Source organism: Peromyscus leucopus, chromosome 17 (assembly GCF_004664715.2).
Source record: "Peromyscus leucopus breed LL Stock chromosome 17, UCI_PerLeu_2.1, whole genome shotgun sequence".
NCBI lineage: Eukaryota > Metazoa > Chordata > Mammalia > Rodentia > Cricetidae > Peromyscus > Peromyscus leucopus.
In genome coordinates this window covers 30,251,516-30,263,752 of record NC_051077.1, presented here as the reverse complement: position 1 = coordinate 30,263,752, position 12,237 = coordinate 30,251,516, and the positions used below count along the sequence as shown (strand labels likewise).

At 39.8% G+C, this 12,237-nt stretch overlaps 1 protein-coding gene across 20 annotated transcripts in view; it reads right to left on the bottom strand.

The window, feature by feature from the left end:
* The window catches only part of Sorbs2 (sorbin and SH3 domain containing 2), a 199,255-nt gene that overhangs the window by 158,075 nt on the left and 28,943 nt on the right, over positions 1 to 12,237 (bottom strand). The gene's annotated exons all lie outside the window — the stretch shown is intronic.

The following is a 12,237-nucleotide window of genomic DNA, read 5'->3' as shown; positions in this document are numbered from 1 at the left end:
TCATGCCAACTCAAAGTATTCCCCTCTGGTATATTATTTTGAATTAAAGACACTTGAACAATGGCAGATACAAGATCACTCTGACCTTCCTTCTATTTCTTAAAAGTAAAATATCTTTATTTGCATATGATATGATAATATACACAACTGACTCCATAAATTCCAGTGGGACACTCCTGTATCTGATAAACACTTGCAGCAAAGTAGCTGGATGCAAGTTTAACTCACAGAAATCACTAACCCTCCTATATATAAATGACAAATGGCCTGAGGTAGAAATCAGGGAAACAATACCCTTCACAATAGCCACAGATAATATAAAATATCTTGGGAGTAGCTTTACCCAAGCAAGTAAAAGGCTTATATGATAAAAACTTCAAGTCATTGAAGAAAGAAATTAAAGAAGCTATCCGAAGATGGAAAGATCTCCCATGCTCATAGATTAGTAGAATTAACATAGTAAAAATGGCCATCCTACAAAAGCAATCTACAGATTCGATGTAATCCCCATCAAATTCCAGCACAGTTCTTAGATCTTGAAAGGACAACATTCGGTTTCATATAGAAACACAAAAACCTTAGGATAGCTAAAATAATCCTGAATAATAAAAGAACTGCTAGGGTATCGCCATTCCCAATTTCAGATTGTATTACAGAACTACAGTAATAAAAACAGCATGGTATTGGCACAAGAATAGACACATCAATCAATGGAATCAAATTGAAGACCCAGACCTAAATCCACACACCCATGGACACCTTATTTTTTTTTTTCTTTGAATTATGAAGGAGCAAGGAATGTACACTGAGGAAAAAAAAAAACAACCAAGTACCTTCAAAAAATGGTGCTGTTAAAATAAAAATGGCTGCAATGTAGAAGAATCCAAATAGATCCATACTTATCATCCTGCAAAAATCAACTCCCAATGGATCAAAGACCTCAAAATGAAACCCGATACACTGACCTCATAGATGAAATGTGGGGAGTAGTGAGTGGTACGGGAAAAGACTTTCCAAACAGAACATCGTTAGCACAGGCAATCTACATGAAATTGTCAAATAATGGGGCACACAGAGCCACAGATGGCCATCTCTTGCCACCAAATGAAGCTTCCAGTACTGGAAGTGGGTTACATCTAATTGAATTTTACCCAAAGGGGTATCATGTGAATCCCCAAACAACACTGGCTGCTGCCAAGGCCGTAGAGGTTGCTCTCCACAAACTGACAGCAAGGCCCCATTGCTGAAGACAACACCTGCACAACCCTTTGAACATGAAGTTGAGCTGGTGACTACATAGAATTTCATGCCTATGTACCAGTGTCTTTGCTACACGCAGGTAGGTACTGTGCATGCTACCCAAGGAGAAACATAAACCCCAACCCAGCCACAACCCTTTGATCTACAATGGTGTCCTGCCTGCAAGATATATTAGTGCAATGGAGACACAAAGTTTGCAGGATTAACCCACCAGTATCTGATTTGATTGAAGGGCCACTTCCTGAGACCTGACACAGGTGATCAAGAACCTGATACTAGATAGCCAGGGACCTAGGGTAAAACCAAATACCGCTGTTCTAAAATTAAAAAAAAAAAAAAGAAAGTATCAATAAAATGACTTCTAATGACATTCTGCTATACTCATAGATCAGTGCCTTGCTCAGCCATCATCAGGGAAGCTTCCTCCTCCAGCAGATGGGAACAAATACAGAGACCCACAGCCAGATTTTATGGAGAGAGAGAGAGAGAGAGAGAGAGAGAGAGAGAGAGAGAGAGAGAGAGAGAGAGAGAGAGAGAGAGAGACCTTGGACCACTCATCCCTAAATGGCTTGTCTCCACTAAATTCTTGCCCTCAGGGCTCAGGGAACTCCTCAGGAGAGGAGGCCAACAGCATGTCCCAGCCAGAGGGAAGGGAGGACATCAAGAAAACAAGGCCCTCCGTGGAGTTAGGGTTACTATTGCTGCAGTGAAACACCATGACCAAGGTGTCACCCAAGGGAAAAGTATAGAAATACAAGGCAAACGTCATGCATCTGCTTGTCATTTTGTCTTTGTAAAGGTTCGGAACATTTGGGATGCTTTAAGCAGAAGAAGAAGTGATACTAACTCTCACCTGAGAGATATCCTTCGAATTTGTTCTGCATTTAGGATATGTCTCAAACTTAAGAAATGTAACTTCAGGGAGAAGATTTTTTTCACATTTTTATTCAAATATTAAATATATAAAATGAATGACAAAACAAATATGCCTTTATCTATATTGATCTTAAGACATGAGATACTATTAATTTAATTAAAGCTTAGCATATACCTCTGTAACTGTAATCTCCTTTCTCTCCTTAAAGGCATCCACTATGTAAATTTGTTATTTGACAATCCATATTTCTTTATGCTATTTTGATGTAGTGTTCTAATAGATACAACTTTTCAAATTATAGTAATTCTTTCCTATGTCTCATGGATAGATTTTAATCTTAAAAAGGCTGTACTAGGTTCTATTAATTTTTCCATATGTATTGAATCTTTCTATAGCCATAGTATAAAGTTTGAAATCACCAACTCTGTATGATCATCATCAAATAGTAAAAGGACTAAAAATAAATAAACAGCTGAAGTGATACCAAAAAAATCTTGTGATAGTATTTCATTCAAGGAATATAAAATTGCTTAAGACATTAAAGTAGTTATCTGTGGTCACTATTAACAGTATGTTATTAATAAATTTCTAAATAAAGCCATTCTTAAGCTGGTAAGTGCAGTTGAGTGTTAAATGTGCTCAATTTTAATATTCACTAACATTATGAAAGGTCTGCTGTGAAATGCGTCTTATGATACATATGTCCTTATTCATTCAGAATACTGATTAGAAAAAGGATATTTGTGAATACATGGAATTATTGTGTATTGTGTAGATATAAATGACTGGTAGCCTTCTTTTGAATTTCTATAACAGAAATAGATAAAATTCTATAAGGAGGGTAAATATCTCACAACACTCAAGTGTTCTCACCTCAGCAAGACAATTATCACTTTGTTTCAGGCTCATCTGGTGCTAGAGCTTGTCACATAAGACAAAGAGAGTGAGTGCCAATTTTCAACAAAACTCATCAAATTAAATATATTCACGGTGTAAATTAAAGCCAGCATAAATGGTAACATATTTTACACATAACTAGCTATCATAAAATAAAACAACAACCAAAAAAAAATGTTTTTTAATGAGCTGGAAAGAGCTCCATTAGTAAAGAGCTCACTGCATGGACGCAAGGACCTGAGCTGGACCCCAGCCCCGATGTCAAAAGCCCATCATGGAGGGAGGTGGGGACAGGAAGAGCCCCACAACTGGCTCACCAGCCAGTCTTAGCCATATCTGGTGGCCCAGGTCCTAGAGAGAGAGACTCTGCCTCAAAAATAATGTGGATGGCTCCTCAGGAATACTATTTGTGGTTCATCTCTGACCTCTATGCACAGGCCTGCCTACACACACACACACACACACACACACACACACACACACACACTAAATAAACAAACCCCAAGCTTTTAAAAGTAACTTTCATTCTTCTTTTCACAAAATGTTGCTCATTTTATTATTTTCATTGTTTTTAGTTTCTTATAAGCCACATTATTTTGGTGATGTACATATGAAGCCTAGGAACTTTATTCCTTCAAAGCTTAGGACTTATTTTGTCTTGAACAAAAACAATCATAATTTATAAAAAAACAAAATGCCAACAATTTAATTTTATGTCAGAAACACTATTAGTTCTCTTCCTCCGACTCTATGATGGGGAGGCGATATGTCGAATGCTATTTGCTTCTCATTAACATAGGCGTGTTACATTCCTGTGCCTTGGGGCAAGGGCCATTTCCTACTTCAGAAAGGAAGCCTTCCTTGAGCAGGCAGGCACCAGCCACTTCAGCAATTCTTTACCACCTTGAGACTCTGCCTCAGTAAAGTAGGAGGAGAGAACTGACTCCTGAAACGTGTCTTGTCTTCTGTCCTCTACACACATGCCACACATGGGACCACCTGTGTGTGTGCACACATGTGCCTGTGTGTGTGTGTGTATGTGTGTGTCCACACATGTGCCTGTGTGTGTGTCCACAAATGTGCCTGTGTGTGTGTCCACACATGTGCATGCGCGTGTGTGCGTGCGTGCGCACATATGCATGCATGCACTCCCTCCCGATCACACACACACAACTATAGTACATAAAATTAAATTTAAAAAATGAAAAGTCTATATTTGGAAACTCTTTGATTCCATGTTCACTGAGCTCTTAAACACCCTCATAGGGCTTTTCCAACATTCTTGGGTGTTTTTAAAATTAAACATCTGAAAGTCAATTCAAACAAAACCAAATCACCAGAGTACCAATTGTGACTAAACTTTAAGTCACCGAACTTCTCAGGCTTGCAAATTTGAATGAGTAAGGTGCCACTGAGCCAAATGCCTGTCAAGAACAATTAAGAAGTTGGGTTTGGATCAGCATTTTCAATGGTTAAAAATAACCAAAGTGCAGTGCTTTAAAAATGTATGCTCTACCACCACCCCCCCATTGAACATGTGTATATGTGATATGAGGGTGTGCATATGTGTTCATGTTTGTGGTCACATATGTCTTTGCATGTGAGCATGTGTGTGCAAGTCAGAGGTTTTCATCATGCGTCTTCCTGCATTGCCTTCCACCTTATATATTGAGAAATGGCCTCTTGTTGAACTGGAGACTGGTGAGTCATCTAATGGAGCCAGCCAACTCATGCTACCTGCCTCCAGAGCATTGGGATTACAGGCAGGCTGCTTTGCCCACTTATGTAGGTACTGGGGATCTGAACTCAGGTCCTCACACTTCCTTAATGAGCCATTCCCCTAGGTCCTCAAACACTGTTTTCAAATGTACGCCAACCTCCCTATTAAGTCAATTCAGCCATTGTCAGAGTTCAGGTGCAAATGAAGGTTAGCATGAGGTAGGCATGGGTTTTTCCATTCTATCCTTTCTAATGCTAAATTGTCTTTTCATAAGAGTAGAACTTTAAATATAAACTGCATTGAGCTATTAACACACTTCTCTTCGCTGTACTGACAGGTTGTTTCAGCTGGCCTAATCATAAGCCTTGGTCTTGATAGAACAGGCATATTCATGCCTTTTCTGGACTCCTTGCATTTTTGCCTACATTTTCCTTCTTATGTAATATAAAAGTTAAAACTGGTTGTAATTTGTAAATGTTTCCCACAAAAACTAAAATGAATGTTCTGAGTTTCACCAACACTCTCCTTCAATAAAAGTAACCAGAGATCTTTGAGGAAATAGCTGGTTTGTGGATCAGGGAATACACCAAATGAATATGGAGTATTTTGTGGTACCAGAGTAAAACCTTTAAATGATAGGAGTATATCAAAGAGACGTCCACATCAATCGACAAAGCTGAGGCGCAAATTGGAATAATGTGAAAGAAGAAAAAGTAATATATCCATGGATTAACTGTGAACTTCGTGAGTTACTATCTCAATCCTGTGACAAAAGTAACTTATGGGAACAGAAGTGATACAGTCCAACATGGCAGGAAAGACATAGAGGGAGAAAGGAGATGGAGGGTCACATTGCATCCTTAGGCAGGAAGCAGAAAGTGATGAATTCTAGGTTTCTCCTTTTTATGTAGTTTCGGGTCCCAACCCATGGAATAGTGCTGCCCACATTTAGGGTGGATTGTCACACTTCATTTAACCTAACCTAGGCAGTCTTTCACAAACATGACCAGAAGCTTGTCTGTTTGGTGATTTCTGATCTCACCCATTAATATTCAGATCTCAATATTGAGCATCGCATAACTCAAAGTATAAAACAGCTGTCCACTTGTTTATGATGGCATGAATAAATGAGTAGATTTAAATTAGTAGTTTCAAATATTCCTTGTAGAAGAAAGTCAACCTTTGGGAACCAGAGCCTATACAATAACATAGGCCACAAAGGGTGAGCCTTTGAAGGTTTTATCCCCTCTGGCTCTTTGCTGTCTGGTCTGGTCACTGTGTGAGCAACAATGGCCAAATGACCCCACCAGGGAGCTGCCTTGCCTTGTCCACGTGACAGACTATAGCCACTGGAACTGTGAGCCAAGTTAAACTTTTCCTCCCAGATGATGTTTCTATCCTGTATTTTATCACCACAATGGGATTAAAAACTTAAACAGTACTTAACTTAAACATAGAAAGGGGACAGAAGGTGCTTTTATAGGAAAAGAAACCTCCTGAGAGCTGCCTCAGCCATGTGGTCAAGGACACTGTCAGCAGCCCTATACCCTGCTGACAGCATGTATCCATGTGAGCTGATGAGAAGAACCCTTGCTCCGAGGTTTCCCTCTCCTAAGCCAGCGAGCCCAGTTTAGTTATGAGAAAAACACATGAGAAGTTTCAACAGGACAGTCTACAAAATACCTGACAGGTATTCCCCAAACTGTAACAGCTCTCAAAAACAAGGAAAGAAACTGCCATAGCAAAGAGGAGGCTAAGGAGAAATGGCTACATGTAATATGATAGTCTGGACAGGATCCCAGGGCAGAGGAGGGTTATTGGGTACAAAGAAGGAGAAAGCATGGGCTTTGGTTAAAATAATATCATCAATGAGCTTTATTAATTATAGTGGGATACCATTTAATGTAAGTTGTACTAAAAAGCATGGAACATAACACTTGTCTTCATAGTTCTTCTATAAGTATAAAGTTGTTCTAAAATGTTTGGTTTAAAAAATATAAGTGGTGCCTTCATTTATCATGGTATCTTTCCTTGTTCTCCCACTCTGTTCCTGTTCCAGCTCAAACCTCTCGCTCCCCTAAGTTCCCATTCCCCTGTCCCTTGCCCTCCATACTCGCCCACCCCCAGTTTGCTCATGTAGATCTCATCCATTTCTCCATCGCTGGGTGATCCATGCATCCTTCCTAGGGTCCTCCTTACTAGCTAGCCTCCCTGGAACTGTGGGTTGCAGTCTGGTTATCCTTTGCTTTATATCTAGTATCTACTTATGAGTGGGTACATACCATGTTTGTTCTTCTGAGTCTGGGTTACCTCACTCAGGATGTTATTTTCTAGTTCCATCCATTTGCCTGCAAACCTCATGATGTTATTGACTCCCCATGGGAGACCTTGCCTTGGAGGAGGTGGGAATGGGGGGTGTGTTGGGGGGAAGGTTGGGGGGTGGGAAGAAGGAGGACAGGGGAATCTGGTTGATATGTAAAATGAATAGAAACTTTCTTAATAAAAAAATAAAAAGTGTAAAAGGCAATCTTGCTCAGTCTATTTGCATTTTAGTGTGAATCCATCAACAGTAGTTATAAAGCACAAATCTCCTGTGATACCCAAATGCCCATCATCTCCCAGGTCAGAGGTTGTGGGCTAATTCTGTAATGCGTGTGGATCTTGAAATGCAGTGTTTGCTGTCTGAACCTCTTCTCTCCATTAGCAGCTCAAGAATGGCGAATTTATAAGAGAGATCTCTGTTTCTCCTAAACAAAGGCAGAGGAAAATATAAGAGAAGATCTTAGGAGAAAGAAAAAAATATAATGGGACCTGGGGAGTCAGGAAAATTCTCTGTCAAGTTCCTAGGAGAGGGCAGTCTAGTTTCTCCTCCAGTCTGGTCCTTTCTCTCTGTAACCCTAGGTGGTAGACCAGTTGGCCACCACTTCCCAGTGAGTATAGGGCTGATTCAGAGGTTCATTTCCATCCCTCATTCCATGATTCCTCAGGAGAAAGCCCAGGAATGAGAGTGGCAATGAGAAGGCCTCTTGTACCCTTACAGTAATCCCTGTATTTCAAAAAGGAATGTGCACATCAGTGTAAAAGGCAGAGAGACGGGCAGACTCTAGAATGACTGTGGGGTGTGCGTATTATAATGATTAAAGTGGTTTTTAATTCCTCCTCTTTCCCTTCCTCCTCCTGTGATGGTCCTGAAGAGCAACCTCAACTCAGGGAAACACGCATAATTGGCAGATGCTCTATCATTGATGACTTACATGCTTCGCCCCTGCATTGTTTCCTATTTCAAATATTTGTATTTGGTTTAAATTGACGACTTTTCTGAAGATGAGTGCATTATCTGTGCTGTGCAAATAATCCTCTTTGATCTATTGGGAGGGACTCTCTGATCTTGACCTGATCTGAACCACATTATTGTTTTTTTGTTTTCTGCTTAAGAAGAAAAATATATTTTATATCAATTTAGGCTACTGTAATATATCCTTAGGAAATATATAAGTATGAAATGGCTCATTTATTTCTGGTAGCAAATTAAGCACAAAATGATTTTCGATTCAGAGATATTTGCATTCTTAAATGACAGCTGAAGACATTTGTGGAAAAGCTGTTTAATCATCTAGAGAAACGTGTGCACATACATAAGCTTGGCATTTATTTTTGGTATGGTATCTTTGCTCTTTTCTTATGAATATTATGGATGACAGACCTGCCTGAAAGATTAAATTCCTGTGCCAGGGTGCATTTAATAATATTCTTCTTTGTAGGATACTATGGATTGTTTCATGTTATTTCCTCTAGGACCTGGATTTGAGCACTTTCTTCTCATTTTGCTAATTCAAGACTATGCAAATTCTTATATGCCCATAAATCTCATATCAAGAATAGTAAAGCCAGGGCTAAACACACATATATTAACCCAGGTTTTGCTGTTGTTATCTTATAATGTTTTATGCTTCCTGTAGTGTCAAATCAAAGAACAGTGATACAGCAAGATATAAACTTTATCCTTAATAAAAGTTCGATTTGTTGAATTTAAAACTGGCTTTAAAATTTCCAAAAGGAAATCTTCTGGAATTTAATTTGATCAGGAGTCTGTATTCATAAACATCAGTAAGTTTAGTCTAACCAAATCTTTATTGAGGTCACCAATTCACTTCTCTGAAATGTCTTCAGATGGCATCACACACTGTCCAATTAAGAAAATGTCAAGTTGAATCTTAGTTTTCTGGGTGACTTTGCATCTTAGGATGGCCTCAATCATGATGATTTTTCTGAGACTGACCCATACAAGTATGTGACTCTCCAAAAGTGGTCCTATTTCTGTTGGAGATTATTTAGTATGTCTGGAATCCTAACGCTTGTTGCTTTTAATGAGAGGAAATAATACCAAAAATATTTTGACATGCAGCCAACAAAATTAATATGATCAACAAAGGAATGTTTTCAGATCTGGGGCTTGATCACTTTTGTTTCTAAGGTCACAGATTTTTTGCACAAAGTTTGCAAACCCATTTTCCTCTCTCCTCCCTCCATACACATATGTACACACACACACACACACACACACACACCACCACCACCACCACCACCACCACCACCACCACCACCACCACCACCACACACACTTTAACAACCAGGCCCCATTTGACTATTCACATACACAGCAGCTCTGGGCGGCCACACCTTTCTGAGAAGCTGGTTTCATGACTACCCCTTTATTCTCAGTTTACATTACAGGGCAACAGTAGCAATCGTTTCAATACTCGAAATGTTCCCTAGGAGTGTATCAACTGAGCAGGCAGGGAAAACATATCTGGGGGAAGTTTATTATTTTTCCACCACTATATTTGACAGCACCTTTGGAAAGTGAACAAAAGGCGTACTGTCAGGAGGACAGACCTGGACAAAATGTTACTGTTTGTTCTTCCCAAGCACAGAGGTATATTTAAGCAAAGAAAGACATTCCATAGCTCTCTTGGGACTTCCTTCCTTTAGCTGAATTATACCAGCATGTTCACACCACTGTGATTCAAACTGGGCTGGAATTTAAAACTCAGGCTTCTATTTGCCAGCGCTTAAATACCACAGTTACAGAAGTTCATATTAGACTTCCGCTTGTCCTTAAAATGTCACAGAATATATAGAAAGAACTGTGTCTGCACATGGAATTGCAGTAGAAGTCGTGGAAATAAGAAGTGCCCTTGTGTGGCAGCTTCTGTACTTACACAACAAAGCCTCTAAGTCACCAGGAGTCACCTGGCTTCGGATTAGGTTTCCAGTCGAGGCTCGCTGACACTCATGAAACTTTTGGCAAACACGGGCTGAGTTTCGAGCAAGTCCAGGTAGAACGCTATGTAGCCTATGTGAAACTCGGTGGCCTCGGCTAGGTTTCTCCTTGAGTTTCACATTGGAACAACCCAACGCTTCAAAGTAACATAAAACAGAGGGGCAGGAGGAAGAAGGGGCAAACAGGACACCGAATGGCTCATCAGGATGGGATCATAGTCTCCCATCTCGAACACTTCCTTATTCCTGATGTCTTTGATTTTGCATCTGCACTAACGGCCCTGCTGCTGGCTCTGGGAACACATCTGTACCTGGCACTGTTCACCAAGCCTTCCCCTGGCTAAAAGGGACCATCCCTGATCCCCAGAGGTCCTTGGAAGCAGTGAAGCCCTCGCTCAGACTAGCGGGGGGACTCACAAGTTGACCATTCACGGAAATAAGACCATTGATGTGTTCTTTATGTAGATTCCAATAAGTCAAATAGCAAGGTGATGATGCTGACCCTTTTCTAGGCTTTCCTGCTATAATCCACATGCTGGAGGGGAGAACTCCATGAGCTTCTACACAGTAGCTAACAGGGAGATTTGAAAATAGCCAATGCTTTGGGGGAAGAAAAGAGCAGGAAGCAAATGCAATGAGGTTTTGAAAGTCAAGACAATATTTTAAAGTGATTAATGATTAGTAAAAGTGTTAAGATTTCATCCATTTTAAGAAGCAATTTTTGTTTTGTTAAATTCTTCATCCCATACATCAAAGAAGTTTCACTAAAACTTTTGGCTACTGAAGATTTTCTTTTTTAATTTACTTTACTTTTCTTTTCTTTCTTTCTTCTGCCTTTTTCTTTTGTCTTATTCTTTTTGTTACTCAAAAGATCACCATGCCATTGAAATACATGTTTTTCTGTTTTTGTTTTTAACCAAAACTCTTTTGGTAAAAAGCATCTTGAAATGCCAAGGATTTCCATGCTCATGTTTTCAAAAGCAACAATTAGGTCTCAAGGCACATGGTAATTTGGGGGAAGCAAGAGACTCCAGTAGGAGTTGACAGGATTGGTTCTGTGAACTGTCTTTGATATTTGGTTTTAGATATCCTGAGCTGTGAATTGTTAGAACAGTGGTTCTCAGACCGTGGGTCATGACCCCTGGGGGTGTTGAACAACCCTTTCACAGGGGTGGCCTAAGACCATTGGAAAACACAGATGTTTACATTACATTTCATAACAGTAGCAAAATTAGTTATGAAGTAGCAATGAAAATAATTTTATGATTGGGGTCCCCACAACATGAGGCATTGTATTAAAGGGTCGCAGCATTAGGAAGATTGAGAACCACTGTATTAGACAGTCAATGTAATGAAAGTGCTTTGCAGGAGAACATTTTTCTTTAAATTGCAGGTTCCTTTAGAAATAAAATCTCAATCATAGCGGCAGAAGAAGCTAAGCCAGTAAATTATCTGAAGGAATTGCTATCAAAGCATTAAGCGGGGAGAAAAAGCCTTTTTACTGAACATAGTAAATACTCACAATCAAAGTAAATGGTGTGGTTGAGGGTAAAGTCCACAGATCAAAGTACTTCGCAAAATGTCAAGTACATGCATGAGGAGGAGGGGGAGGGGGAGCCAGAATACTATCCAAAAAATGTGTACTGTCAAAAAACCTGTCAGAAAATCTACTTCATAAGAAAGTGGCTTAGCTAAATTTCAGCTTGGAGAAGGGGTTCTCAAAATCAGTCACCCCAAAGTGCGCTAGACGACTAAAACCCAACAACAACAATAACGATGGTGATGATGATAATAATCCAGTCCCCCAAACCACTTTCCATTCCACACCAGCTGTGAATAAGACAGGAACATACTATAATATAGCCACCTCACTGTCTATCAAGGGCAGTCGCTAATACACTGTCTTTCCTCAGGTGGGCTGCATCCTGCTTAAAGAATACCTTTAGAAAGTTAAAATGAGAAAGCAGTCTAAACAAGGAAATGATGGTGTCTAGAAGTCCTCTCACCTCTGTGGCAGTCACTCGTAATGAGGACTCTGGGGCAGTGCTCAGCAAGAGGAGTGTCTGTGCGGCAGCCACCCGGGACAGAGGGCTTTAGGCAAAGTTTACAATTACACTCGCAAAAAAAAAAAAAAAAAAAAAAAAAAAAAAAAAAAAAAAACCCGCACGATGCTGCCGCTGCATCCCAGGACACAGGGTCT